The sequence below is a fragment of the Lissotriton vulgaris genome, chromosome 8 (genome assembly GCF_964263255.1).
Source record: "Lissotriton vulgaris chromosome 8, aLisVul1.2, whole genome shotgun sequence".
Lineage (NCBI taxonomy): Eukaryota > Metazoa > Chordata > Amphibia > Caudata > Salamandridae > Lissotriton > Lissotriton vulgaris.
In genome coordinates, this window is record NC_141696.1 from 106,100,369 (window position 1) to 106,128,237 (window position 27,869).

General features: G+C 46.4%; 1 protein-coding gene across 2 annotated transcripts in view; it reads right to left on the reverse strand.

Annotated features, from left to right (window-relative positions):
- The window catches only part of NUP98 (nucleoporin 98 and 96 precursor), a 944,939-nt gene extending 927,715 nt beyond the window's left edge, over positions 1-17,224 (reverse strand). For both annotated transcript variants that reach the window (XM_086933760.1, XM_086933759.1), the window contains exon 1: positions 17,018-17,224. The gene's annotated coding sequence lies outside the window, so the exon portion shown is untranslated. The remainder of the gene's footprint in view (positions 1-17,017) is intronic.
- Positions 17,225-27,869: the final 10,645 nt, after the last annotated feature.

Consider the following 27,869-nt stretch of genomic DNA (forward strand, 5'->3'; position numbering starts at 1 on the left):
TATGTGGGCGAGATAGGAGCAGTGTCTTGGCCATGTGGTGTTAAAGGTTCAAGGAGAAGAGGTGACGTAGCAGAATCCCTCTTTCTTTAATGGAATTTTATATGACTCCATAGGTTGTTCAGGGGCGATCTTTCGCTTGTTAATAGAAAGTCTACCCGTCTCGGCGTTAATAAATTGCCTCGACTGATCTTCAGGCGGAGGCTGTCGATGCTTGGTGGCCACCTCCGCAGTTGTAGGCTTCGGCCCCATGGACACCTTCTTGGTCGCTTCGACGGCCGACCTAGGGGCGAAGGCCTGTGGTACCACCTTCGGCAGCAGCGTGAACTGGATGGATGCTGACGATTTTGGAGGTTTACTGACAGACTTCGGGGTGGAGTAGCCTTTGGTCCGACAGTAGTAGCCTTCTCTGTAATGCGTTTCAGCGAGTCCGACACCTGCTTCGAAAAGGAGGCGGATGGCTGTGTTGACTCGACTGGTTCCTTCGAGCCACCGCCAGGTGTGGATTTGAGGTCAGTACTGCTTTTAGCCTTGTCGGGTCGACGCTTAGGATCGAGAACTTTCTGAGTTCCGAGTCCCTTGTCTGTGTCAAGGGCTTTCGGTGCGACTTCTTCGGGTCGACGTTCTTGACCAGTTTCTCGGGTGCCCCGGTCTTTGGCTCGACACCCTTTAGCGACCTCACCGGGTCGATAACACTCTTCTGCTTTGTCAGTGACGATGGTTCAGAGGTCTTCGAACCGACCAAAGCAATACGCACTTTTGGTTTCGATTTAGTGTCCAGTGCTTTCGGTTGTGTAGACACTGATGGTTTCGATTTGTCAACCGAAGGCTCGTTAGAAATGTCCGTAGCCGGGCCTTGAGGCGAGACTGTAGAACCAAGTGTACGATCTCGGGTAAGGCCATGTGGCGATCCCTCGACCTGAGCCTTATCGAGTGGATTGGTTGCGGCCCCCATACCAACGGTTGGGCCTAGCTCCTCGCTCGAGCTATCTTCCACGGCCCCAAAGGCCTCATCGTCGTCTCCTACCTAGTCGACGACGTCTTCATTATCGACCATTTCCACATCTGCGTCGTAACTGGAGTCGATCTCCGATGCAGGATCAGACAGGTTCTCTCGAACTTCCTGCTCGACTCCCTCATCTTCCTCGGCATCGAAGAAGTTCACCGGGTCAGGTGTCGTCTGCTGGGCCTCCTTCCGCGCAGCGCGTCGAAGGCGAATCATCTTCTTTGAGCGGAACCGAGAACAAGCCATACAGCTGGCTTTATCGTGATCCGGAGACAGGCACTTGTTGCACACCGGGTGGATATCGATGGGAGGATACTTGGAGTTGCTAGCAGGACATCTCTTGAACGGGCTCCGTTCCATGATGGATCGTCGATAAGGCCTCTGGCGTCGACCGGGCCTTCAGTGCCGAAAAGCCACGCGGCTCCTCTGGATGTCCGGCTCGGGGACAGAGCTGGAACAAGTACTGGGCCCCGATCGCAAAGACAATACCGACGATAACTAAAGGCCTTTTGGCCAAAAGGAAAAAGTTTTTATATAGATTCCGAACTTGAGTTAACAAATATACATCCGAACCCAATGGTGGAAAAAAACAATCTGAGGATGGAGTGGATGCCCATGCGCACTGTAGTCCAGGGGAGGAGCCACCTATCTCGTGATACTTCGAAGACTCTTCCAGGACAACAATGTGCAATCATCCGGACCCAACACTAGGCGGCGATCTATGCACAGATATGAATTCAGCAGCCCACATGCCTCGAACACCAGCATTTAGGACAGACCATGACAAGCCAATGGCAAATATGGGCAGAGTGGGCGGGGCTTCTATTCGCTACTCAACCATAAGTCTTACTGAGCAGCGCATCCCCGCTGGCTCTATGCTCGACCTAATAAACCTTTTCCGAGCAACAATTAGTTAAAAGACAAACTGACATTTGACATCTTTCCTTGAACAGACTGCAAACGTGTCAAGATAAAATCAAGAATTCTTTACTGCTTATTCACTTTCTGAATGATCAGAACACCCTTTATTTCAAGTCTAAATTTACTTGCCAGATGGATAAGTAGGAGCTAAAAATAGCTTGACTTGATATACTTTTACTCGCAATTGTAAGTGAGCGGGTAGATTTTTTGAGGCCTGTTTAGTCAGACAACTTTTGTTCTGATGAGACCTGAGTACTAACCACAGGTCAAAACAGACATTCCCTCCTTAAGTTGCTTTCAAAACATGTTATGATTTACCAGGACATCTCAGAAATGAACAGCCAGATTATTTGCTTATATTTGTTTGATATAAAATTCTATGCAACCCTGGTATCTGTTCAGAGTCTTGTTCTATACATACTTGTTCACTAACTGAGCACGGGTCGTGTGCACTAATTTGGATGCATAATGAAATGTATATTGTCCTTCTACTAAAAATGTGAAAACAATCATATTAGATATTGTCTGTACCCTTTTTCAATAACATTGGTTATGATACAAGTTACTCAGTTTCACACTTTTAAAGCAAAAGTAGAAGTAGTATCGGTGAACGTGTCCCACAGGACATTTGTTTGGCTTATTACTTTAGGGAATTTAGACAGAGTTCTTGATGTTTGCCTTATTTTCAAAGGAAGATATGCTCGCTCAGTTTGAGGAACGTAGACCCGGGATGCATTCTTTGACACTCACCAACTTAAAGACAAGTTTTCTTGAGCTTCAAGTAGCTCGCGACACAAGAGGTTAGTATAGGTTCACTTAACAAGTACTCAAGGGAGAGGTGTGGCGCCGGGGCCAGGGCGACACACTGGACGCTGGGGATCACGGTTCGATCCCAGACTCCGGCGGCAGGGATCGGACCAGCACCATGCGACTCTGGGCAATAGCTCGCTTAATCTTCCCAACGGCCAACAGCGACGAGATACCATTTGGGGGGGTGATTTGTGCGCTATACAAGTACTGGATTTTTTATTTTATTACAGGATAAGTCACGACTTTGAGGAGGATAGGCATGAAAGGGTAGTCTAGGTGTACTTTCACTGAGAAATTGCATAGGCAGATACTACAGGTACACATACCATCACTTCATTTTCACCCACGGATTCAAAGCCATTGGCACTGTACTCGCCCCAATACTTAATTACTCTCCGCTCAACTCAGCAGAAGACTCCAAACCATGCAGAACGCAGGAGGCAGCCTCATCAAAACATGCAGATACCCTGCACCTCAAACAGCATCACTGAATCCCCATCCACAGCTCTGTTCAAACTCCTGAAACCCATTCAAAACATTTTACAGAACTGGTCCAGCATACCTCAATAAAGCCTCAGATTTCAGAAAGCTTCCAGACACTTTTGCTCAGAATAGGCAGCACTAGAACAAGGAGACTAGACTTCTCCTAATTAGGCCCAAAGGGGCAGAATGAACTGCTTCTGCATATATGCGCAATCTCTAAGAATAATGCATTCTGTGCAAAGCGGAACACTTGACTTTGTTACTCCATGGATCAGCAACACAATACCCTATCGGCTAATAATGCATTTTACAAACAAATCATAACATTAAATAGAACTTTGCACCCAGCGCTACACATAAGGGTAAAATGTATGTCCTGCTTACCATGTTCATACTCTGTCAGTATATGTTCAGTTTAATGTATGACAAGTGCATTACAGACACAGCACTGCATTTAACTGTGGAAGTGACATATGCTACTTTCTCACGGACTACCCTGTATGTCAAAAACTAACGTTCTTTGTAGGTTATGACATTCTCTTTAGGAAACTTGGGTAGTATTCCCCAGCAGGTTTGCCTTAGTTTCAAATGTAGATATGCTCAGTTAGAGGAATACAAGTCTCGGAAGGCATTCTCGGACACTCCCAATTTGCATCCACAAACTGGAAGGAGTTGGATTTACCACAGTGAGTGCGCTAAAGAAGCATGCAAGACATGTTTTCCTGATCCTCATGTGTTTCACAGGAGCCATTAGTAAAGGTTCACTAGGCATGCGTTCAGTAATGTTCTGAATGGAGGCAGTTACTTGACAGTTGTTAAAAATGTAGTCAAATGTTTCTTTTGTGAAGGTTGTGGATGCACCAGCTGCAATTATGTCCGGCAACATGGGGAGCATGCTACCACGATTGAAGTGAGTCGTCTTAGTTAGTTACATCTCAAATCAATATTATACAATTAAATGTCTAATTAAATAAATGATGCTTAACAGTGACAATAGATGGATTAACTCACTCAAAAAAAGCACCTCAAGACCGGTCTCTTCGACTGATATGGAGCTGCCCCCTCCCACCTAGTCCCTTAAAACCCTCGCGAGCGAGTAGTTCGCTTTATAAAGCCCTGATTGATTGAATTCGGTTTTCAAAATCTACAATTAGACTCTGCAATTTTAATGTAAGCTCATAAAACAGTTACAATAAATTAGTTTCTGGCTACTTCCAACAGCAGACAAAGTCCGCTGACACACCAACAAAAATATAAACATATGCTGTTGCTTACCTGGAGGAAAGCAAGTCTATACTGCTTCTACTTTCTGTGCCCCACAATAAAAATACAAATAGATTAGATAGAATTACTCCAGCCAATCTCCCAAAAACATAACCAGACAAGTGCAGAAGCCGATCAATTACATGGGCGAGGCATTGATTGATACAAGCCTAGTTGGAAGATTGACAGGATTTTACATTGAGCAATTTAAAAGGAAAATGTAAAGTACTCATGGCTCTTGAATATATTGTATGTAGCACCTATGTATTAATACAAGGTAGTGTTTACAATAGTTGTGATCCTTTTTCAGGCGCATAATACTAAAGCTCAACATTTCAAGCAAAAAAAAAAAAGCGGTTTCTTGCATTGCATCCCAATATTTATGTTCATAGCAGATAATTTATAGTCTCAAAGAAATGAGAGCGCCTCTGTGTTCACCAAGAGGGAATAGAGCCTGTAGGAGAGTAGGGTCTGCAATCCTATGGTCACCTCCGATTTTTGCTTTACTGGTTTACGACTTTCCCTGGCTGTGGGCCTGCTAATCAGACCCGCAGCCTAGCTGTGCTCTCTCTAAATTGACAACCATGTACCTTAGGTGCATATCTAATTGGATACGGAGTCACCTTATCAATCCCTGTACAGTGTACCTTAGGTACCCAGGGCATAGGTGCACCCAGGGCCTACAGTATGTATTATGCCACCCCTGGCTGGCCATCCAAATCTGACACAACTGGCTGATCAATCAGCTGGGGCAAGGTGGTGTAATCACCCTTTGCTTTAGATATAGTATCCCTATATCTAACCCTAAAATGGACACATATCCTCCTATCAGTCACTCCTATGGCAGGCCTTATCAATCCTGAAGGCAGAGTGCTTGGAATTATGTGAGATGGTGCTCTAGCATGAGCTGAGCCCGTCTGCAGTTTCGGAACCAAGTCCTTTAGCTGTTTCCATGATAACGCTATACCATATACTCTTAAGTGCATTATAATCCTCGCGGTTATTGCCAACTTTGGTATAACATTATCAAAACATGTCGAGTAAGGCGTCATACGAATTGGAATACTACCCCCTCGCCAATTCTGGCGACGGGGGGTAGCATTCCACCCTTCTAGAGGGACACGACATGTATGTAACTGTGAACTCCGATTAAAGTCAACTCGAGCCTCAGCATCACAAAATGGATGCTGCCACCAGACACACAAGTCTGACCTCCTGCTGCTGGGAGTCCTTCCAGCGAGGGAGGCTTAGACAAAGGGTTTCCTGCCTTGGGAGGTGCTAGCACCACCCCAGACAGGATTTTGTGTATTAGGTAGGACAGGGCTGAAAGGAATGAGACATGCCTGGGGCACACAAGGTGTCCCTGTGCATACACCGGTCTAAACCAGTTCCTGGGGCACACCAGCCCCAGAGCTGGCGCAAGACCGGACAAAGGATAGGGGGTGTAACCCCCCCCCCCATCCTGGTCCCACCCAGAGGAGGGACCTAGTCGTAGTACAGCCCCCTTTAGCTGGATAAAGGTAGGAGCTGGTCCCATTCCAAATTAGATTATCCTGAACACCTTTACAAGAAGAAACTCTGGACTTCGACGTTCTGCTCCACAGAAGACTGAAGAAATCTCCCTTGTGGGCAAGGAGTGTCCACCCTGCACAAGCAGGCACCATCAGCGTCCAGCGGCTTCCCTTTGTCGTCTTCCTTCCAGGATCCAGACTTCAGAGCCCGACGAGACCCGGATTCCCAGACCTCTCCGACCTCTACCTACATCTGCAGCATAGCTGAGATCCGTGGGTGCGATGAGACACGTGGGACCGGCCATCTTGAAAGAAGCAGCACTTCGCTCCGCACGACTTCTGAGGTCACCTCGTCCAAGTGCTTTGGGGACTGAGAAGCACCGACCCAGAGCAGCTCCTGCACTGAAGACCAGCCCTCCAGCATCCAGGAGATCTGCGTGGGGACCTTCTGCCTGTTTGCTGCTCGACGCGTTGTCTGGTCACTTGCCGGCTGGCTAGTGACCTCCTAGACGACGAGCTCCAAAATCTTCACTGCTGGTCTGGTTGCTCCAGACTGGCCCTTGCTCCCTTCCAAAAGAGGAGCATCCCGGACCCTCCTGGTCCACTCCAGATGCCGTTTCCACTCACCGTGTGGGTTGCCTTTGCCAAGGCCTGTTTACTTCGAATCCGAAGCCGACACCGCCGACAGCGAGAGCCTGTGTGGGACAGCTCGTGCCTCCATCCTGATCGTCGAAGACACCACCTGGTCCACGTGGCTGCAGAGACAAGCGTCCACCTTCACCTGATCGCGACGACGACATCTGGTTCCACTCCTGGTTCCACTCCAGTCACTGGCTAGTGACTTTGAACATTGTCCCCTCTGCTTTCAGGTTCTTCTCTTCACTGATCCACCCTTGGGTCACACCGGACATCTTCCTCCTGATCGCCTGCAGCATCTTTCCTTCCAGGCTCCATAGACTTCAATGCCGGAACCCGACACGACTTGGCACCTATGCACCCGCAGCCTGTGGGTGAGGTAACACAAGCATTTCGGTGCTCAAGGGTAGCTTGACTCTCCTAGCGTTCAGTTCCAGTCGTTTTAGTTCTACCTAGTCAGGATTGTTCGTACTCACCTTTTTCTTGAACTGTACTGTCCATAGACACTGTTACGCATCTCGCGTGTGAGTTCACACTCTGCACACGCGTTCCGTGGGCCTCCTTTTACCTACCTAGAGTTAGTATAGCGTGGTCCCAACAATCCTACAGCCTCTGGACAGCTCCATTCCTTTTATCGACTTTCACATTCCACTTACTTAGTATATGGTTTGTCGTGCCCCTAGGGCACCATTGTAATTTGTGCAACTTAAACGTATTTTTCCTAAGAGATTTTCATGTGCTTAGCACTCTGATCTCAAAAAGAGTTCAGAGGTGTATGTTAGTTAATAAATATCTTGTTTATTTTCATAACAACCTGTGTGGTGTCCTTTCACTTTGTATTCAAGGGGTTATATGTGGTAAAACAGCTGGCTTCACATGCCAAAAGAGTTTAACCTAAGACAGCTTTGTCCATCCTACCATTAGGATAGCTGGTCTATAAGGTTGACTTACAACCAATCACCATAAGGGTTGTTTGGAATGATACAAGGTGATCACTAGAACTAGTGAGCATCATATATCAGGCCAACTTCTCAGAGCCCTAAATTACTTAAGGTAAAAACAAATTTTCCCTTTTGGTAGCTGGTCTTGAATGAACACTAAGAATGTCAAAATCTATTCCAACCAACGTTGGAAACTAACACATGCATACATGAAACATTTGTAAAAGAAATTGAGGCTTCGTCTCTTGGAGCATAGATCGGCCCTGAAGACAGGTAAAGTCAATGCCCCGTTAGTTGAGCATTATGGGAAACTGAACCATAAACACACAGAATTCACTTGGTTCATTATAGAAAAGATCACCAACTCTAAAAGAGGAGGAAATGTGGAAATGAAAAGGAAGAACAGGGAACAGTGGTACATATGCACACTCAATACAGTACACAAAGGATTAAATAGTAAAGAGGATTGGATGAAGATTGCAATATAGGGAGGTTTAGCTTCAGCGGAACGAGCAGCTGTACAGGAAACACATGATAAACACCGTACCATTTTGAATACAAGTACCATTTTGAATATAAATATCTCCCTAGCTCAATAAAGTGACTGAGACACATAATCATCAGGGTATTAGTAAAGTGTAGTTGTTGAGATCCATCCATATAAATGTTTAAAAAAAATTTAAATAGACAAGGAACGTTAGATTAATGGTTAGATAAGATAGAAAGAAGGAAGGAACAGCAGATGAACTTGTGCACAGAGTACTGGAAACAACAGAATATGAGGAGTACATAGCCACATCTACTAATTAATAATACTGAATATGAAACTAAATGTAGCTACTCATTGTCTATAAATCAGGACATTACCCGGGTAGGAGAATCAAAAAATCAGTCTTAAATTGAATTTTATTCACAGAAAATAGGAAAAAACGTATAGAGACATTTTATAAAATGTTCCTAAATTCACGGAAGAGAAGTGTAGACACAAACGAGTTATCATATCATTTAATAACACGCTAACGATGTATACAACTAGAAGTTTGCGATGTATGTACGGCAGTAATCGATGGTACAAATAAAGTTTGGTGGATTGAATGAAGAAAGAAGTGGGATAAAGAGGGCAGTCCCGCCAAATATACGTCCCGATATGACTAGGTTAAATAGAGTCAAGTTGGTATCGTTGTCCCTTTTCTATTTTCCGGACTCGTTGCAATACGTACGCGCCGGAAAGAAATCCCTTCAGGGAAGTGCATCGTAGGACGAAACAGGTATGTAAAAACGAGGAGATATGTCCTTAGAGAGGGCCAACCCTATGGAGAGTTTTGCACTAAATAGGGAGGAATACTGGGTAGCAGGATACGAGCATTTGAGCGGAATTTAGAGGAGAAACGTATTTTGCGTTTGCGTAAACCCACCTAAAAGGGTAACCGTCGACCCAAGGTGGGCATATGCAGTGAGGATGAGGCAGCAGGATACGAGTACTTGAGTGGAATTTAAAGGAGAAACGCATTTATTGTGTTTGCGTAAACCCACCTAAAAGGGTGACGCCGTCTCATGGGGGGCACACTATACTCTTATGCAGTGAGGAGGAGGTGTGGGCAGTAACGCGCAAAGTATTAAACTGGATATGGAAAGCGTAGTGAGGAGAGTTCCACCGACATGCAGTGAGGACGAAGGGATTCTGAAGAACTAATGGAACGTGAATGTGCCTGGTTATATTTTAATAAAAAAATAGGAACATGGTCTCCGCACATAATGGTAGTGATAATATCCCTCCAGATAGTGAATTAAATAGAAAGGGTCGATATAGGTAAATAATAAAAAATAATATACGAATTGAGCATTTTGTGCTAGCTATAAACATACCTAAATTAACCTAAAACATGAGAGAATGGATGAAGAACTCACTAATGAGTTACCGCTCTCTCTCTATCCATTATTCCTGCAGCCACAAGCATTACATTACCTGGGGAATGTACAACCATTGGATACATCAATCAAGGGTCCACACCAGGTGAGATATCATGTTTAGAGAGTCAGTTGACCTCCACAAGATATAGAGGAGAGGTTTCGAATGATTGTTTGTGTCTCCTTAGAATTACCAGCCAATGGTGAAGTATCAATAAGGAAAACATACACACCAATTAATGAAGAAGGAGCGATGGGGATAATAGAAAATCACTAGAAGTTTGATAATAATCCCAGGTTTTAAGTTATCAGAATATTTAAAATATACACGATATTAGGTGAGGATAGTAATTTATAATGGGATTCATCTAACCCACAGGCCATATTTAGAAAACAATACAAGAAAAAGACCGTGGAACGAAACCTTGAAGTATATCAGCTCAATACCTTTGAGCTTTTGAAGAGGTAATCACGCGGAAAATATTAAAACTTACCATTATAAGCACCACGTTAATTTATACTCAAGATAACTCCACTTGAGATTAGCATTAAGAAATCGATTAGAACAAGTCTGTATAATGTATATAGATCTGAGAGATATACAGATGTTATCACCCCATAAGATATATCTACATTTCTTATGTGCATGAGAAAATTGCATTATTTAATCAGGCGATAGGAACGATAGCTTTCTTCCCTCGGCCCTGTGTAAATCTTTGTGCATGAGAACCAAATTAACTAGGATAGCATAACTTCCTTCTTGTTCCATTCTTCTTAGTGCAGAAACCGCCTAAGAATATCATAAAATAAGGATTGGGACACTAGTTCCTTACCATTGTGCGAACGCACAGGTAGGTCACTAGTACCATCTGTCAGTATGAGTGTGACGTATGCAAGGAGATTGAAAGTTGTGAAACATTTGTAAATGTAAAAAAATAAGGAGGGGCAAATCATTTGGGATGTTACCCTCAACAACTTGTGGATAAGGTATATATGCTTTTATAACTATGTGCCTAAAAAGATAATGATGTACTTGCCTGAAAGGGGTAAAATAACGCGGGCAATATGGAGTGTATTGTAGAAAAAAGTGGCCCGAAAAACGTTATGAAGTTTTATTGAAAAGGGGAAAAAAAAAAAAAAAGAGGGGGATTTGATGTTTGTACCATGAAGTCCATAGTACAATAATTCTTTCACACTGAGTTGGGGATAATGTACAAACAATTTTTATGAAATAACATTTATCGAATGATAGGCTAAGAATGGACTATTAACTGTGGGTAATAGATTGATTTATCGTTGATATAGGCGATGCTGTACTAAGGAGAAGTAAATTGTTTGGGTCCTGAAGAAGGTGGTTGTAGACCAAGTTAACCGCCGAAACGCATTGATGCTACATTGACGGTTAAATCAGGAAGGGTCAACACTAGTGTGGATATTGGTTATGAGACCCAGCCTAATGTTGTACCACAAAAAACCTTGATTAACATTCTGAAGACAAGGTGTATTGTCGTGGGGTTGTTCTTCTCCAATACAACTGTATGAATTATGTACTGTAATGTGTTTTTAATTGCTTATTTTATTCACATTGAGTAATATGTGTTTTTAATGTTCTAAATAAAATAGCTAGTTTTGTATACAAATGTTGAATTAGTCTCTTTCTTTTATAAATGTTTAATGGATGCATGTGTTAGTTTCCAACATTGGTTGGAACAGATTTTGACATTGTTAGTGTTCGTTCATGACCAGCAACCAAAAGGGAACATGTTTTTACCTTAGATAATTTATCATTACAAAATATTGTTTTTAGTGAAGGATGTACTGTTTTATAATAAAATAACTCACTAATAGCAGTATACATTGTATGACCAAAAAGAAAAACATAGTTTTCGGCAATACAGTTCTCCATAATCACAAACAGAGAACCATGCAACAATGCCAAATTTAAAGATGTCCTATTTGATACAGTAACCAACACCTATCTGTCGCACCCAAACACTTACATTCTATGAGAACCCCTATGATTTGGCAAGAAGAGCAACCATGACTACAGCCATCACAACCAACCCTGAAGCCTTCAACCTACAACCAATTGTTTCTGGCCCAACTTACTGAGGAAGACACACGTTAGATGTTGTATTTGCACACTTCAGAAAAGCCACAGTCACAACATACAACTCCCTGTAAGCTGGAGTGATCCCAACACTGTGACCTTCAGCATCTACACATCTATTAATAACACATAGAAGATAACAAAAAACAACAACAGCAAACAAGTGTACAGACAACAGAAAAACCTAGACATTCAACAACTCAACACCCACCTTTAAAAGGACTAAGTAAACATGTGGCCGAAAGACACACAGCTGTATTCTACAACTGAATCCCCACTGCATTGGACAAACAGATAACAAAACAAAAAAACACTCCTGCGGCTAACCACAAAAGGAACACATGGGTTTACTCACAACATCAAAAAATGATTACAGCTCATACACCACATATTGAGAAAATCAGGAGATGAAACAGACAAAAGAATGCTAAAGCTGTATAACAGAGCCTTCAAAAGAGCCAGAGGTACATAAAGATACCACTACACCACGTGCATTAGTTAAGCAGACTGCTCTTACAAAAAACCACATCAAATTCTGTAATCTAGAGTACCTAAAAACTGAAACACCACGATCATGCGACTTGTGACAAAATCAAAAAACTTAACTCAAAAACTACACAGATTGAATAAGGCCATAGGAAGAACGCAAACACCGCAACACCACAGGATGTAACCACCACAAAGAAAGACACCAATTGTCATCCATCAATGCATACCTTCAATACCCTGTCACAAAACAAATGTCCTTGACATTGTAGCCAGACCATGAGATCACCATCAGACCCAGCACCGCCAAGAATCTTTAAAGATATTCTTCGCTCAACTTGTACAGGAGTTAGCCAGATGCCTTTTCAAAAAGTCCCTGGAACTTGGTTCATTTCCACCTACACTCAAAACCTCCTACAGACTTCTTCTCAAAAAGGTGAAACGTGGACCCATCTGATCCAGCAAACGACAGGCCGATATCAAATGGACCAGTCTTAGGAAACATTTTAGAGAACAGTGTTTACTCCTCTACACTTTACCGCTGATTAGGACTTACTGACAGACCAACAGTCAGTTTTCAGACCAGGCAAAGGAACAGAGTCAGCGATCCTATTAATCTGTGGTGATCTCAAACCAACAGTGGACAAAAACGCAGTAGCTGCCTTATTAATCAGTTGCATTTGACACCAACTACCACCACAGGCGCTTAAAAATGAAAAACTCCGAAGACTACTTCAATTCAAATTTGGATGTCTGCCTTTGTGCCATAAACAAATGGGTGGTTAATACCTATCCAAAGCTCAATACCGCAAAGACATGTTATGACATGTGGACAATAGCAAAACAGCCAGCCTACTGCCATATAGCCTAATGAACTTGAAACCCCTCAAACAACATCTATAAATGTTAGAAACCTAGGAGTAACCATGGATTCAGACCCATCCTTGATACTGTATGATAACGTCACACAGACTGCCTTCTACACAAATAGCATACTACATCAGATCTTCCCATACCTTGTAGACAAACTACAAACCCTCTTCACGCTTCTTATCTCAAAGCTTGACTATGCCAAGTCTATATCTTGGCATACCCACATTAATTATACTCAAAATATAGCTCATCCATAATGCTTCTGCAAGGTTTCTTCTTCACCTTCACCCAAAAGAATGTTGCGTGCTTATCTAGGATCCTGATCGATACTGTAACCTTATGCCCCTATTCGGCTATAAATCCATTTATTCCCTATATTGGCATAACCGTTCAAGTGCGATATTCAGAAAGTCATCTCTGGCCTCACACGAACAGAGCCACATTCCAGAATAGTTTTCTCTGCCACTTCCTTTGCAACCAATTAGTGCAATGACAGAGCAGAAGTCACTATCTGAGATTCCTAGATTAACACTCCGAGTTCTTCAACAAGATAAAAACTCAGCAAACCTGGAAATCCCCGCTTGCTGTGTTTTGATTAGTAATGGAACTCTAATGAGCAACTGATAGCGATCACTTCCTAGTGACATCTTTAATTGACCTCTTATGTCCAGCAAACTTACGTCAAACCAGGCACCTGTCAGGTATAAATATTACCAACTTTGCCTTAAGCAATTGCCCTGTTGCTAGCGGTGTTGCAGCCTGTTGCCCGTCGCTTGATGAAGCTGCTGTATGCAAGCCGCTGATACCATTATCGCTGCTAAAGCGCGAACGATGGTGTGGTGAAACTAGGAGCTGAACAGCCGTCCCTCTGCGAAGAGCCCAGCAGATGCCAGCTGCCCGCGGACGCTGTCCCCCCCTCCTTCTCCTCCTCGACGCGCTGAAGAGAGACGCTGCCTTTCTCCTGCCGAGAAATCCAGCTCCAGCGTTTCTGGTCTACCCTCGCGGGTGACTGGGATACCGAGTTCCCCCTGAAGGAGATACCAGACCTCCATCATTCTATTCAGAGGTATGGTGTTGACTAAACCCTTAGTGAGAATTCTTGAAGCAAACCTTGGCAAAACCAACTTAAACTGAAGCTACTTACTTACTCCCCTCCCAAGTATTAGGCTTAGGTCAGGTACACTGGGGTAGGCGTAGTTAGAAGCACCAGTTGAGTATTTTAGCCTAATGTATATATGTTTTATTACTTTTAAACCATTGTATGGCTAAGAAACCATATCAATGCTTTTACAGTATTATCTTGCAATACTTATCTTACTGTACGTACTTTTTATCATAACAAGTCTTGCAATTGTGGCAAAACATTTCTCTTGTACGAGAAGAAAGACTGTTCAATAAATGTTAACCCTTTATTGACAAACGCCCGTCTCTCTGTTCTCTACATATCGTGAAAGTAAACTGCACCAACCTGACTGAGTAAAATAACTGTCTATTGTTTCACACGACCCTAGAGATTGACTCTTGATCTGAGGAGCAAAGTTGTCATGTTGCACGGTTGTTGGAAAACTGAATCCCTTCTTGTCTGTGCCAGGGAAGCTGATCACTTCCTATTCAGTCAAGAAAGTTTCCAGTGACCTCTGAGCTAGTTGGTAACAAACCCAATTAAGTTTAGCATAGTCAGTAGAGGCCTGGAAGATCCGCACTTCTACGTTGATACTACTGTTTATGTTATTCCAATGCGCAGGGCCTAGTGGGAAACTAGGAACTACACTACAAGAAAGCATGACTCTAGTCCTAAAATCGCTTCACTGGCTACATATACCCAGAAGGCGCAGTGTTCAGGCACTCTGCTTTGTCCCCAGCTCCCCAAGAAAGATGACCGCTATACTTACAGGTTAAATTCAAGCAATACAAGCCAAACAGCACACTGTGCCCTGGTTTGCGCCAGTTATTATACCACCTACCAAAGGAGACAGGAGGCACTGTTTTCTTAGTACAAGCCACAAAACTCTAAAAAACTTACTACCAGTCAGCATTCGAAGCACCTAAGAGCATACATACTTCTGAAGAAAGCTTAATCCCTTTGATGTGCGTGTCAGCCAACAGCTGTCGCGAGCACTACCTTGGTAGTGCTGCACACATCCGTTGGCCGACGGGGCCCCACCCACTCTTCAGAACTCCCGCACTTCGGCGGAATTTGCGCTGCGGTAAAGGGGTCAAATACAGAGCTATTTTCTAGATAACTGAGCTACCCGCATCCTGGAAAAATCACTCAGAATATTGTTGCACCTCGCAAGTACATTCCTCAAACCTACAACCCACTAATCGCAAACAACTCAACCAGCAAACTTATTTCTATATACAGGTAAGCAATAAAGGGCTGATATATATATATATATATATATATATACACACACACACACATACACATAATAGGCAGTTGTCAACAACAAATTGTAATGAATACCGCTTAGTCACATATCTGCTATGAAGGCAGTACATCACCAGCACTGTACAGCCAAAAAAAAATATATCACCAAATGAAGAGGAATGGGACTGCAGATATCGGTCACACATTAATAGACAACGTGTAGGGCTTTACATAGTCTATTCCTTGAAGGTCACAAATATTGATACAAGCTGACCGCTTCTCACATTGGCTGATAAAAATGTCCATCCGAACAGATCTCCTCACTCATTTCTCTCATTCTCCAACCATGCCAGCTCAGGACCACAACTATATACAAAATCTCAGATTGTATCTATATCATGAAAACCCGTAAGGGACATGCAGAGCTGTTCAAAGCTACCAGCATACTGAAAAACAAAACTATGCATCTGTCTTTATCTCTTCATTATCCAACACACTACTATGCAATGAGTCCCAGAACAGCACCTCAGTGGTCATCACACACAGCCAGGAAATACTTCCCACATAGGATCAAAACAAAAACAACATCTCTCCAACATCACACTCTACACTATGTAGCATGCTGCTCGTGTAGAGAAGTGCTTCAGCGACACACATATGGTACTAAACACTACATAAATACTGCACTACAGCTGTCAAGCTTACTATGAAAGAAGGGGGTTTGGCTTGAATTGCACTAAAAGTATCTCACTATATTAGTCATCGATATAGTCACAAGATCAATATTACTCATCGGTACAGTCACCAGATCTACATGACAACTTATTGATTTTCAACGAGTTTAACAGTATGTGGACATCACCTATGCACCCCTTGAGAGCCACGTTACACACATGTATACGTTTCACATCCAGCAATGCCCTTGTACGAATGTCCACCATCCCAACATACCAAATGGTTAACACAAATTCCAGCTGGGTCGCTCAACTCAGCTAGCAAAGACATGTCAACCTCCCAACGATCTAGTCCTAACTACTACCTTTCAACTAGAGATCGTCAACACAAACCACCCGACTTCATTATCCTTAGCGGCCCAATGTGTTGAGATGTATGCATGATAACACCGTCCCCTTAGCCTCTCAGTTTTACAGAGTCTCCTCCAAGAACTACAACAGCCAACTTAGGTTTCCACTGATATGCACTGGGCTGAATAAATAATGACGGTGGTCATGACAAAAAATGAACAATTTAAGGCTAATAATCATTGCCAAGCGCTGGGTGTCCCTGTGAACAAGGGCCCGTAGAGACACAGGATACACAGCATAGTTGTCACTAGATGTGTCTAATGTGACGCTGCACTGGGGTAAAGTGCTAGTGAGCAGCTTCCCAACACTTTATTGCCCATCAGCAGACACCAGCCATCCCCAGGACAGGGGCTGAGGGAATGTAAACATGGGGGGCTTCTCACGAGGGGCCAGCCAACACCCGTGTGGGAGATGCCCAGGGCACCCGGTGGCCAGCACACACCGACTGAGGGAGAGGTCAGCGGCCAGACCCAGCAGGACACTGACAGCCTGCGGGGAGACTGGTACAGGGCGGCTAGCGCTGCCCAGAGCCGCCTGTCACCCCCCTTGGGCCTCTCCCGCCTGCACACGGCCCGTCTCTCCGTGCGTCACCTGGCCCCGCGGCGCCAGCACTCACCGTTCGCCCGGCTCCGCGTGCTGCCGCCTCTCTCTCCGGTCCAGGGGAGCGATCCAGGGAAACCAGCGCGGAAATCGAGGGATACAAGTGCGTCACCTCCCAACACAGCGCGCGCAGCGTAATAGCGTCACGAGTCTGTGGCAGCTGCGCTAGTCAATCACCATCGTCCTGGAAGACGATTGGAGGGTGCGCCTGTCAATCAGGCTCAGTTTCTTTCCCAACAACTCTTGCTTTTGAAAGCGAAGCAACGACATGGCCCCGCCTGCGCCGTACATCCCAGTGACATGTGCAGTCGAAAGAGAAAAAGGACTGACCTGCGTTGAACGGTCTATGGACGGAACCAACAACATGCCCGCACTCCACCTTCCCAGCAATACGTGGTGCGCATGCGCACACGTCTGGCTGGTAGCTTGCATTAGATCGGAGAACCATACTCTGCTGGATTGATGTTGACAGTCCAGATGTTGAGTTTGTTGCTATTGCTGCCGCGTATATCCTGCTCATTCCCTTGCTTGTGTACCAGCCACGGGGCTGCCTGCAGAATCATCTAAAGTGTGTGTTTGTGTAGTGTGTCTGCACAGGGATACATGTACTTGTGAGGGTTAAACTGGTACAGAAAATAGAGCGGGGCACCAAAATAAAAGTGGTTTCCTTTAGTGAATTAGGTAGCTAAAAAAGAGGCCAATGTTTGCAACTTCAGGTAGTTTTCAACTTGTTGAGATTCTCTGTATAAGTGTTTTGTAAGGTATGGAAGACTGAGGTAGACTTGAACTTGCTGCAGGTAGATTTTGTTTTAATATTGGGTAATGTAATGATGCTCTTTCTCCCCCAATAACTTTCGGAGTCGGATGATGGTGCCGACCTCTTTATTCAAGTACATACATACAAGGAGCGCAAAGCATGTCCTACGCCCAGCCTGCTCGCGCCCTGAATGCCGCGCTCCGCCTGCCGCGCCTCTACGTCAACGTACGTCACGTAGCCACGTGACGTACCGTGCTAGCGCGCTCACTACATATCTCCCTTTTTTCCAAAGAGTTATGTGAACAAGTCCTGACTCATATCATAGTCTCTGAACCTCACTGGTGGGACCACCGCCCTGCCCCTTCTCGTCAGTCTTACCGGGGAACTGGCAGTCGTAGCTTCTTCACTCTGTCCACTCTCTAGCGCAGCCGCGCTAGGCACACCCCGACTGCTGTCTTCCTCCGGCTGACACTCTGCACTTGCCTCTTGATCTTCGTTACTACTTTCTCCTAAGTCCGGGCCTTCACCACCATAGTCACTGGAGTGGTCACTGTTGCTCTCACTCTCTTCCATGTTGCCTCCACTTCTCCAGTTGAGTATTTTATTGCACCTGGCCATGCGATCCTGCGACCACACATTTCCATCGCTCAGCAAAGCCGCCCGGCCCTTGATTTCCACAACTCTCAGGGGCCTGCTGTACTTACTTTCCCCTTTTTTCTGCAGTGTGGGCAGTCTTACTCTCACCCATTCCCCCTTTTCGAGGGCAGTGTCTTTTACATTCCTCCTCGCATCATAGTGTTTGGTATACACTGCTTGTGCCTTCTTCAGATTGGCTTGCACCACTGCCGGTGACCACTCACTCTTGATAACTCTGTCCTTCCATATCCTGTTGTCTTGGGTGAACGGCTCCCGGCCCCTTAATATCTGGAAAGGGCTATAGCCAGTGTTCGTGGGAGTTATCCGATACGCCCACACCATGTGCCATATCTCCGCCTCCCAGTCTTTGTTGTCTGCAATAGCCGCTTGTATCGAGCCCATCACCACTCTGTTGAAGCGCTCCACCAACCCATTCCCAGCCGGGTGATATATGGATGTGTGTTCAGACGCTATTCCATTTCTTTGCATAAATTGATTCCATTTATCAGAGCGGAATTGGGGCCCATTGTCACTAAGAACACACTTAGGGATGCCCTCTCTCACAAAGGTCTCTGCCATGAAGCTCACTATTTTCTCAGTGTCCATTGTTTCTTCGATCTTTACTTCCGGCCATTTCGAATAACGATCCACCATTACACAAATGTATTTCTGTATACCTTGTGCATTCAGCACTGGCCCTAAAATGTCGATGGACAGTTCCTCCCACGGGTTTTGTGGAGGATCAATCTTTCCCAGGGCAGGGCGCAATGGTTTCAGCGTTTTGTCTGCACCCTGGCACCTCAGGCACTCTCTCACATGTCTTTCCGCTCTTATGTCCATTCCTGGCCACCAATAATTCTGCTTGGCCCTTAGTTTTAACTTTCCCACTCCCAGGTGGCCTTCGTGTAACATGTCCATCAATCTGGGTATCATCGTTGACGGGGGTATGACTCTTTCCCCTCTGTATATAAATGTTCCCTGGTCATCCATTGATAGTTCCTCTCTCACCTCGAAGTAGGGGACAAGGCCACGCTCCAGTTTGCATTTGTCCGGCCAGCCTCTCACAATGTAGCCCTTCACTATCTCCAGATTCGGGTCTCCTTCATATGCCGTTCTCCATTCCTGTTTGCTGATGGATACTTCGAGGTCCCCGGTGAGTGCGACCCACTCTTCCTCCGCCTCGGGGCATTCTGTACTGGGCTCCATCGCTGCCGCCCTACTCAGGTAGTCCGCCACCTTGTTCCTGTCCCTGGAATGTGTTCAACATCATAGCGGAACTCCATTAATTTGAGCGACATTTTCGAGATCCTCGGTGTCGCTTCCGCATGTCCGCTAGATGTGAGCACTTTGAGCAGGGGCTTGTGATCGGTCCTCAACCTGAACCTTGTGCCCCACAGGAACTGGCGGAACCGGGACATGGCCCACACCACCGCCAACATTTCTTTTTCAATCACACTATATCTCTTTTCAGTGTCGTTCAGGGTGCGGGATGCGAAGCATATGGTTTCGACTCTCCCTTGGCCTCGGTCTTGCATGAGGACTGCCCCCAGACCTTTATCACTCGCATCTGTGGTGAGTATGGTGCTTCCTTGGGGGTCGAACCCTTGCAGTGGAATTGCCCCTGCCACTTCTCTCTTTATCATTTCAAATTCCCGTTGAGCTTCTTCTGACCAACAGAATTCGCTGTTCTCTCGGGTTGACAGCCTCATATGGTGAGTTTTCGAGGCGAAATGTTCAATGAACTTCCCATAGTATTCCGCCATTCCCAGGAATGACCTGACTTCCTCCTTGGTAGCTGGTGATGGTGCGTCGCAGATCGCCTTTACATTTTCACTCTTGGGGGTCACTCCTTGAGCACTGATTTCGTGGCCCAAGTACGTTACCTTCTCCATCCCTATCCGGCATTTGGCCCATTCTGCTGTGAGGCCCTTCCTGCCAGGATGCCCAACACCGCCTCCAGCTTCCTGTCGTGGTCCATCCTGTCCTGGCCCATCACCAATATATCGTCCTGGAAGTATTGCACTCCCTTGATGTCCTGAAACAGCTGGTGCATGAGCTTTTGAAACACCGCAGCCGCCGAGGCTAGCCCGAACGGCATGCGGCGGAATCGATAGCATCCGAAGGGAGTTATAAAGGATGTTAAGCTGCGGCTCTCTGGGTGTAACGCTATCTGGTGATATGCTGAGGTCAAGTCTATGGTGGAGTACCACTGAATACCCCTTGTGCTGGCCAGCATCTCCTCTATCCGGGGAAGGGGAAACTTCTCCACCACTATATTTTTGTTCAACTCACGTAGGTCCACGCATAAACGGACCTTCCCATTCGGTTTCTTCACCACCACCAACGGCGATAGCCATTCAGCACATGCTATCGGCTCGATGATCCCTCTTTTCTCCAGCTGTTGTAGTTCTTCCTTCACGTCGTCCCTTACTGCCAGCGGGATGTTTCTCACCTTGTGTGCCACCGGTACAGCTCCTTTTTTGAGTATGATCTTGTGTGCAAATTTGTCGAGTCTGCCCACTGAGCCTCCGAAGACCGTTGGGAACTTCTTCCTCCATTTATTCGTGTCCAGCGCTTCCTCCGGCTCCGTCAATAATATCTGTTCCTTGCCTCCCGGGTCTAGCTTGATGCCCAGGTCTCCTTGGTCTAGCCACCCTAGGACGGAGGGACCTTTCTCGGAGACATACAGTTTGCACCTGGCCTCTCTGCCCCTGAATTTGAAGTTCAATTTCCTGCACCCGGCCATGGGGATTCGATCACCATTGTAGGTAACGGGACGTATGTCCAGCTTGTCCAGCTCGGAGCCCAGTCGCGGAGCAAACTTCTCTTCCCACACGCTCCGGGGGATGATGGTATAGGGCGACCCTGTGTCCGCCACCACTTGGACTTCGACGCCTCCGATCTTCATTTCCATGACGGGTTTCATCGTTCTTCCTCCGCCGGTGCCACGGCCTCGGTTGTTTATGCTTAAGATTTCGTCGTAGATGCAGAGGACTGTGATCACTTCTTCCTCTGCTGCTTCTTCTGGCTCCTCCGATGCTTGGGCCACGTACCTCACTGCGTTCTTGGCTGCCTTCTTCCTGCACGCCTTTTCAAAATGGCCGACTATTCCACAGAACGTGCATTTGGCGCGAAGCGCGGGGCACTTCCGGTCGTGCGCCTCGTGCGTCCAACTGCCGCATCTGTAGCAAGGCCGTTTGCTACTTCCGGCCTGTTTGCCAGGGTTGCCTGGGCTGTTCCGCCATTTGTCGGGACCCTTTTCTGGCTGTTTCCGTGCCTGATTATCCTTGTGGTGTTCTTCCTCGTCTACTTTGTTCACCGTTCCTCTGGGTACGATCTCTTTCTTCGTAGCCGCTGCACACCTTCGTGCCAGTTCAGCCCTTTTTACTATCACCAACACGTCCTTGAGCGAGGTGTCCCCCGCGGCCCATAGCTTGTCCTGCACGCTCGTGCACGTGGTGTGCATCACCACTTGGTCTTTTATGAATTCACTTTCCCAGTTGGCATATTTGCACGAGACCGCTAGTTTCTTCAACGCCGCCACATACTCTTCCACCGTTTCCCCGGGTAGTTGCTTCCTTTGCTGGAAGTTAAACCTGTCTACTGAGACGCACACTGAGGGTTTGAAGTGTTCTTCTAGGTCTTCCAGCGCATGGGCATACACGTCGTCGTCCTCTGTCTCTCTTTTCTTCGGTACCAAGCTTTTGTAGATCCTTAGGCCTTCTGGGCCCAGATTTAGCAGCAGGATGCGTTTCTTTCTCGGCGGCTTGAACTTCTCCTCGCTCTCGTCTTCCATCACTTCTATGAAATTGTCTATGTATTCCTTCCAGTCCTCCCATTTCATGAGCGGTTCCCCTGGTCGGGGAAGGAACTGGACTGGCGCTATCGCGTAGCCCGCTTGTACATTCATCTTCTCCACCCGGGATGCGGGCAGCGTACCTTCCAGGCTTCTCGGGCTCCCTGGTGCACCGTTTTGTTCTTCCTTCTTAAACAAGGGTGGAGGGCTGTTCCTTTCAGCCCTTTCCTGTTCGGGTGGAGTAGCCAGTGCGTATCCCGGTGGGCCGTGACCGTGACTGGCTTCCTACCTCGGTTGTTCAGGGTACTTCGACCGTCGCTATTTGTGCTCTCGGTGCTTCGTTCTCCTTGCTGATGGTTGCGTTGCGCTCCTTGCCGTGCCCTATGAGGGTGGGGTCGCTGTGCGTACCCTCGGGCCTTCCTCGTTTCTCCTGCGCCACCACTCCGTTCCGCCGTGCTTCTCGTAGTCTGCGTGGTGGGGGTCGTGGGTCGGTATCCCACCCTCGTCGCCACTGTAATGATGCTCTTTCTCCCCCAATAACTTTCGGAGTCGGATGATGGTGCCGACCTCTTTATTCAAGTACATACATACAAGGAGCGCAAAGCATGTCCTACGCCCAGCCTGCTCGCGCCCTGAATGCCGCGCTCCGCCTGCCGCGCCTCTACGTCAACGTACGTCACGTAGCCACGTGACGTACCGTGCTAGCGCGCTCACTACAGGTAAATCACTGATTCTTTTTGTCCGAGTTTGCCTTTGACCTGGATGGGAGCAGAAGTTCAAAGTAGTAGAACTGATACGACTCTTAGTACAAAAAGATCTCTTCTGCAGATCAGGGTCGGATTGGGATCACAATTCGGCCCGGGCACTGACGAAAAAAGTGGCCCACATTCAAGAGGCGTGGCCCATATTTAAGGGGTGTGGCCCACATTCAAGGGGCGTGCCCTTTCATGAAACACCATTTGCACAGACAATGAATGAAAGTGGGAGGATACTATTCTTGCACACGACACAGGGCAAAGGTGCCAATGGCCTACATGTTGAGCAACTAAAACAAATAGCAAGGCCCCTTTCTGTCACAAAATTATTCCAGCCCTCTAGCACAGGAGCACCTGAAAAGCAGCAAAGCCCCTGCTATTACTAACCTACTCAGCCCTCCCCAGACCTTCAGCTCAGGAGCACACGAACAGAGGTAAGGCCCCTGCAATTAGTAAATTAATCAACCATCCAGGCCTTGGGAAAATGTCCTGGCAGGGGAGCACAAAACACAGCTTTCTGGGTCATCCAAGGTAGCCAGGTAGCCAGGGGGAGGGTGAGGTGAAGCTGGTGCATGGGAAGTGCCTTCCCAGTGTGTTCTGGCAGTTTGAGTGTTTACCATTTACTGTAGTGTTACCCTTGTACCTGTGTATGGTACCCTTTTGTAACTTGCACAAGTCACTTTTCTCTTGTAACACACTGTTTGCTACCTCTCACTTTTGTTTGCTTTAGATACTTGCACAAGTGCCACCATTGCCTACGTAACGTTTGTTCTTGTGCTGGAGTGTCTGCCATTAATTGCAGTATTATACCTCTACTTGTATTTTGTACGCTTTTGTAACCTGCACACATATCTCTTTTTCCTCCTGTAATGTATCGTTTGCTCCTCTTGCATTTTGGTTGCTCACTATTGTCACTTTTGATTCATGTAACTTAACGTTTTCTTTTGTAATTTGTCCACTTATAATTTTCTCCTCATGTATTATTGCTGTTCCTAGTGTGAAGCGCTCTGACACCTTCAGGTAAAGTCCGCGCTATATAAAATCGCATAAATAAATAAATAAAACAAAAAAATTCCAAACATCACCAGGCCCCCACAGGCAGACCCATTCTTCCTCGCCCACTATGCCCTGAATGTGAAGAGCTGTGGGCGAGGTGCTAAGACTAACACCGTTTCTGGGCTGCATGGGCCCCAGGGGGGCCGAGGTGCAAAAGGCCTGAGAAACACCTGACCCCCAGGGAGGCCGATTATTGCAAACAATCACCCCTCCCCAGCCCAGCCTCAGCTTGATTGCTTGGCAGGGTAGGGGTGAAGGAGAGCCCACAGCTGACAATCGCTGTCTGGCCGCACAGCGAGGCTGCTTTCATTTTCTCAGTCTCAGTCTCGTGCCCTCCGTGGGCCGTTTTTTTTTCCTCCCCTTTCCTAGTCCACTCTCTGTGGACTGGGACAGGGGAGAAAAAAAAACGGCCCACAGAGGGCACTGATGCACCGGCCCTTCGGCCCATTCCCGAATGCCCGCCTTGCCAATCCGCTCCTGCTGCAGATGCTCTGATACATTAATCTGCCGTACTAGAAAACAAAATTGTCACCTGAACATGGTTGTCATCAGGTGGGGGCCGTGTGGGGGCTCATATCTTCTACGGTAAACATTATCTCTTCTCGTGCCTAAAGCTTGTTCCCGCCCACCGTGAGTTAAAGTGGAAACTAAATTCTGTGATTTTTAGTCTATAGACAGCTTTAGCTGTGTGTAATCGAAAACTGAAGACCTATTGTGTTTAATCAATAAATATCGTTGTCTTCGAGTTAGCCCTTTATGCATGATTGAATGACATTTATAATTAGATCGCTTCTCTGTTCCTAATTTGCAGGCTGCGCACTCTATTCTTGTCTTTGTCTCACCCATTTTAGATTGGGATCGCATTTATTCTTCCAATGCTGATGTCTCACCTTGAGTTGCAGTGTATGAGAAGCTATTTACGTGGCCCTTGTTTTCTCGTTTCCTGTCTCTTCCTTCCCATAACCGCCTCTTTTAGTAAACCCTTCTCTCTCTTCCCCTCACACGTCTTTTGTTATTACATTTCCCTTATGCAACAGGTTGCTTCCACAGCCTTATCATGCGCCCAGTCCCCCCACACTTTACTGGCCGACAGCTAGGGTGACCAGACGTCCCGAATTTCCCCGGACGGTCCCGGTTTTTGGAGAAGTGTCCCGACAATATTCTCCAAATTGAAGAAATCTCCTGGTTTTTGGGTAGTGCCTGGGTTATTTCAAGAAATGTCCCGGTTTTTAAGGGAGAGTCGGGTGAACCTGCATGTTAATCACAGTGTTATGCAGGCTCACATTTCGACTGACCCTCTTAGCAATGGGGACAGAAGTTCACTTCTTTAAACTCTCCTGCTGTGCTGCTTCGCCTCATTTAAGCAGCACATAAGGATTTAATGAGGTTGAATTCAAAATTTGCGAACATACGTGACAAGAATTTTCAATTCTATTAAGGACACGGAGGCGAGGATTATGCTTCTCATTTCTTTACTGAAGAAATCTCAGCAGCCAATCAGAAAACAGTAAAAAAAAATAAACACTACAATACCCATGAACACACACTGGGTATCACATTACAACCATAGAGAATCCCCTATAAAAGGCCCATAAGACAATGCCATATCTACTTTCTTTGGTAAGCAATACAGATAAAGTGAGGACACCAGTCCAACATTTGTGAAGAACGTGGAAAGAAAAGAAGTCCGAGCACTGAAAACAGCAATCCAACGGGCTGGAAACAGATCACTGGATGCATGCAAACTCAGAAAAACCGGAACCTGCAGGTATCCATAAGATAGTGCATGGAGCAAGATCAACGAGCCTCATTTGGGATCAGAACCTGAAAAGAAATATAGAGTTGTAATACACCATTCCCTCATGGCATAAAGTACATTAAAAGGGCAAGGAAAAACAAGGAATATACATATAGTACAAAATATACATATGCAGTTAAGGCAGATAATGTAAACAACCATATGTAATAGAGAAATGGGTGGGATAATCCTCGCCTCTGTTTCCTTAATAGAATTGAAAAGTCTTGTCACGTGGGTTCGCAAATTTTGAATTCTATGTCAGGACCGGAGGCTCCGATTATGCTTGTTTAAAGCTGCGCCACCACTACAGACGCAATATCCACAATCTGTTTATAATAAAAGGTCTTAAACATTAAATCGGATGACCAATCCTGAGGCGGAAGCCGGGAGCATCACAATCCTTTTTAAAATTTCATGTGTCACAAATAACTTTGTATTTTAAGCTATCACTCTGTTTCCTGGCACCTCAGGACTTCACTGTTTGAACTCCTAGCTCACTGCACAGTGGATCTAATCGCTGTCAGCGGACCCGAGATACAAAACAAACAAGATCGCCATTGCCGGCGAGGCGCGAGGCCACGCCCACTCCGAGGCCACGCCCCCGCCCTCACCGGTATAAAAACACTGACTGCGAGTGTTTTCAGTGGAACCTTGTAACCTCCTGAGGCGGAAGCCGGGAGCATCACGATTCTTTTTAAAATTTCATGTGTCATGAATAACTTTGTATTTTAAGCTATCACTCTGTTTCCTGGCACCTCAGGACTTCACTGTTTGAACTCCTAGCTCACCGCACAGCGGATCTAATCGCTGTCAGCGGACCCAAGATACAAAACAAACAAGATCGCCATTGCCGGCGAGGCGCGAGGCCACGCCCACTCCGAGGCCACGCCCCCCGCCCTCACCGGTATAAAAACACTGACTGCGAGTGTTTTCAGTGGAGCCTTGTAACCTCCTGAGGCGGAAGCCGGGAGCATCACGATCCTTTTTAAAATTTCGTGTGTCACGAATAACTTTGTATTTTAAGCTATCACTCTGTTTCCTGGCACCTCAGGACTTCACTGTTTGAACTCCTAGCTCACCGCACAGTGGATCTAATCGCTGTCAGCGGTCCCGAGATACAAAACAAATAAGATCGCCATTGCCGGCGAGGTGCGAGGCCACGCCCACTCCGAGGCCACGCCCCCCGACCTCACTGGTATAAAAACACTGACTGCGAGTGTTTTCAGTGGAACCTTGTAACCTCCTGAGGCGGAAGCCGGGAGCATCACGATCCTTTTTAAAATTTCATGTGTCACGAATAACTTTGTATTTTAAGCTATCACTCTGTTTCCTGGCACCTCAGGACTTCACTGTTTGAACTCCTAGCTCACCGCACAGCGGATCTAATCGCTGTCAGCGGACCCGAGATACAAAACAAACAAGATCGCCATTGCCGGCGAGGCGTGAGGCCACGCCCACTCCGAGGCCACGCCCCCGCCCTCACCGGTATAAAAACACTGACTGCGAGTGTTTTCAGTGGAACCTTGTAACCTCCTGAGACGGAAGCCGGGAGCATCACGATCCTTTTTAAAATGTCATGTGTCACGAATAACTTTGTATTTTAAGCTATCACTCTGTTTCCTGGCACCTCAGGACTTCACTGTTTGAACTCCTAGCTCACCGCACAGCGGATCTAATCGCTGTCAGCGGACCCGAGATACAAAACAAACAAGAACGCCATTGCCGGCGAGGCGCGAGGCCACGCCCACTCCGAGGCCACGCCCCCGCCCTCCTTTACCTCTTGAAATTATGTGCATCCCCCGTACGCGCAGCGGACGGGCGCAGCGGGTGCGCCGTTTTCGCGCGCCTAAGGCAAGCCCGTCTTCGCCAAGTCATCGCCTCTCGCCAGTCCCCCTGCTCAAAAAACACGGACGGCATACCATTATGACAAAGATCTTCTCTGTGCACTCAACCCGGGCCTACGCTGTGACAAGTTAGAGGGCTGCATTGGACAAACTGCTCTTCAATGTAATTCCTGTAAATTAGTTATATCGGAGCCACGACTACCCCGACACAAAGCTATCAGAAGGA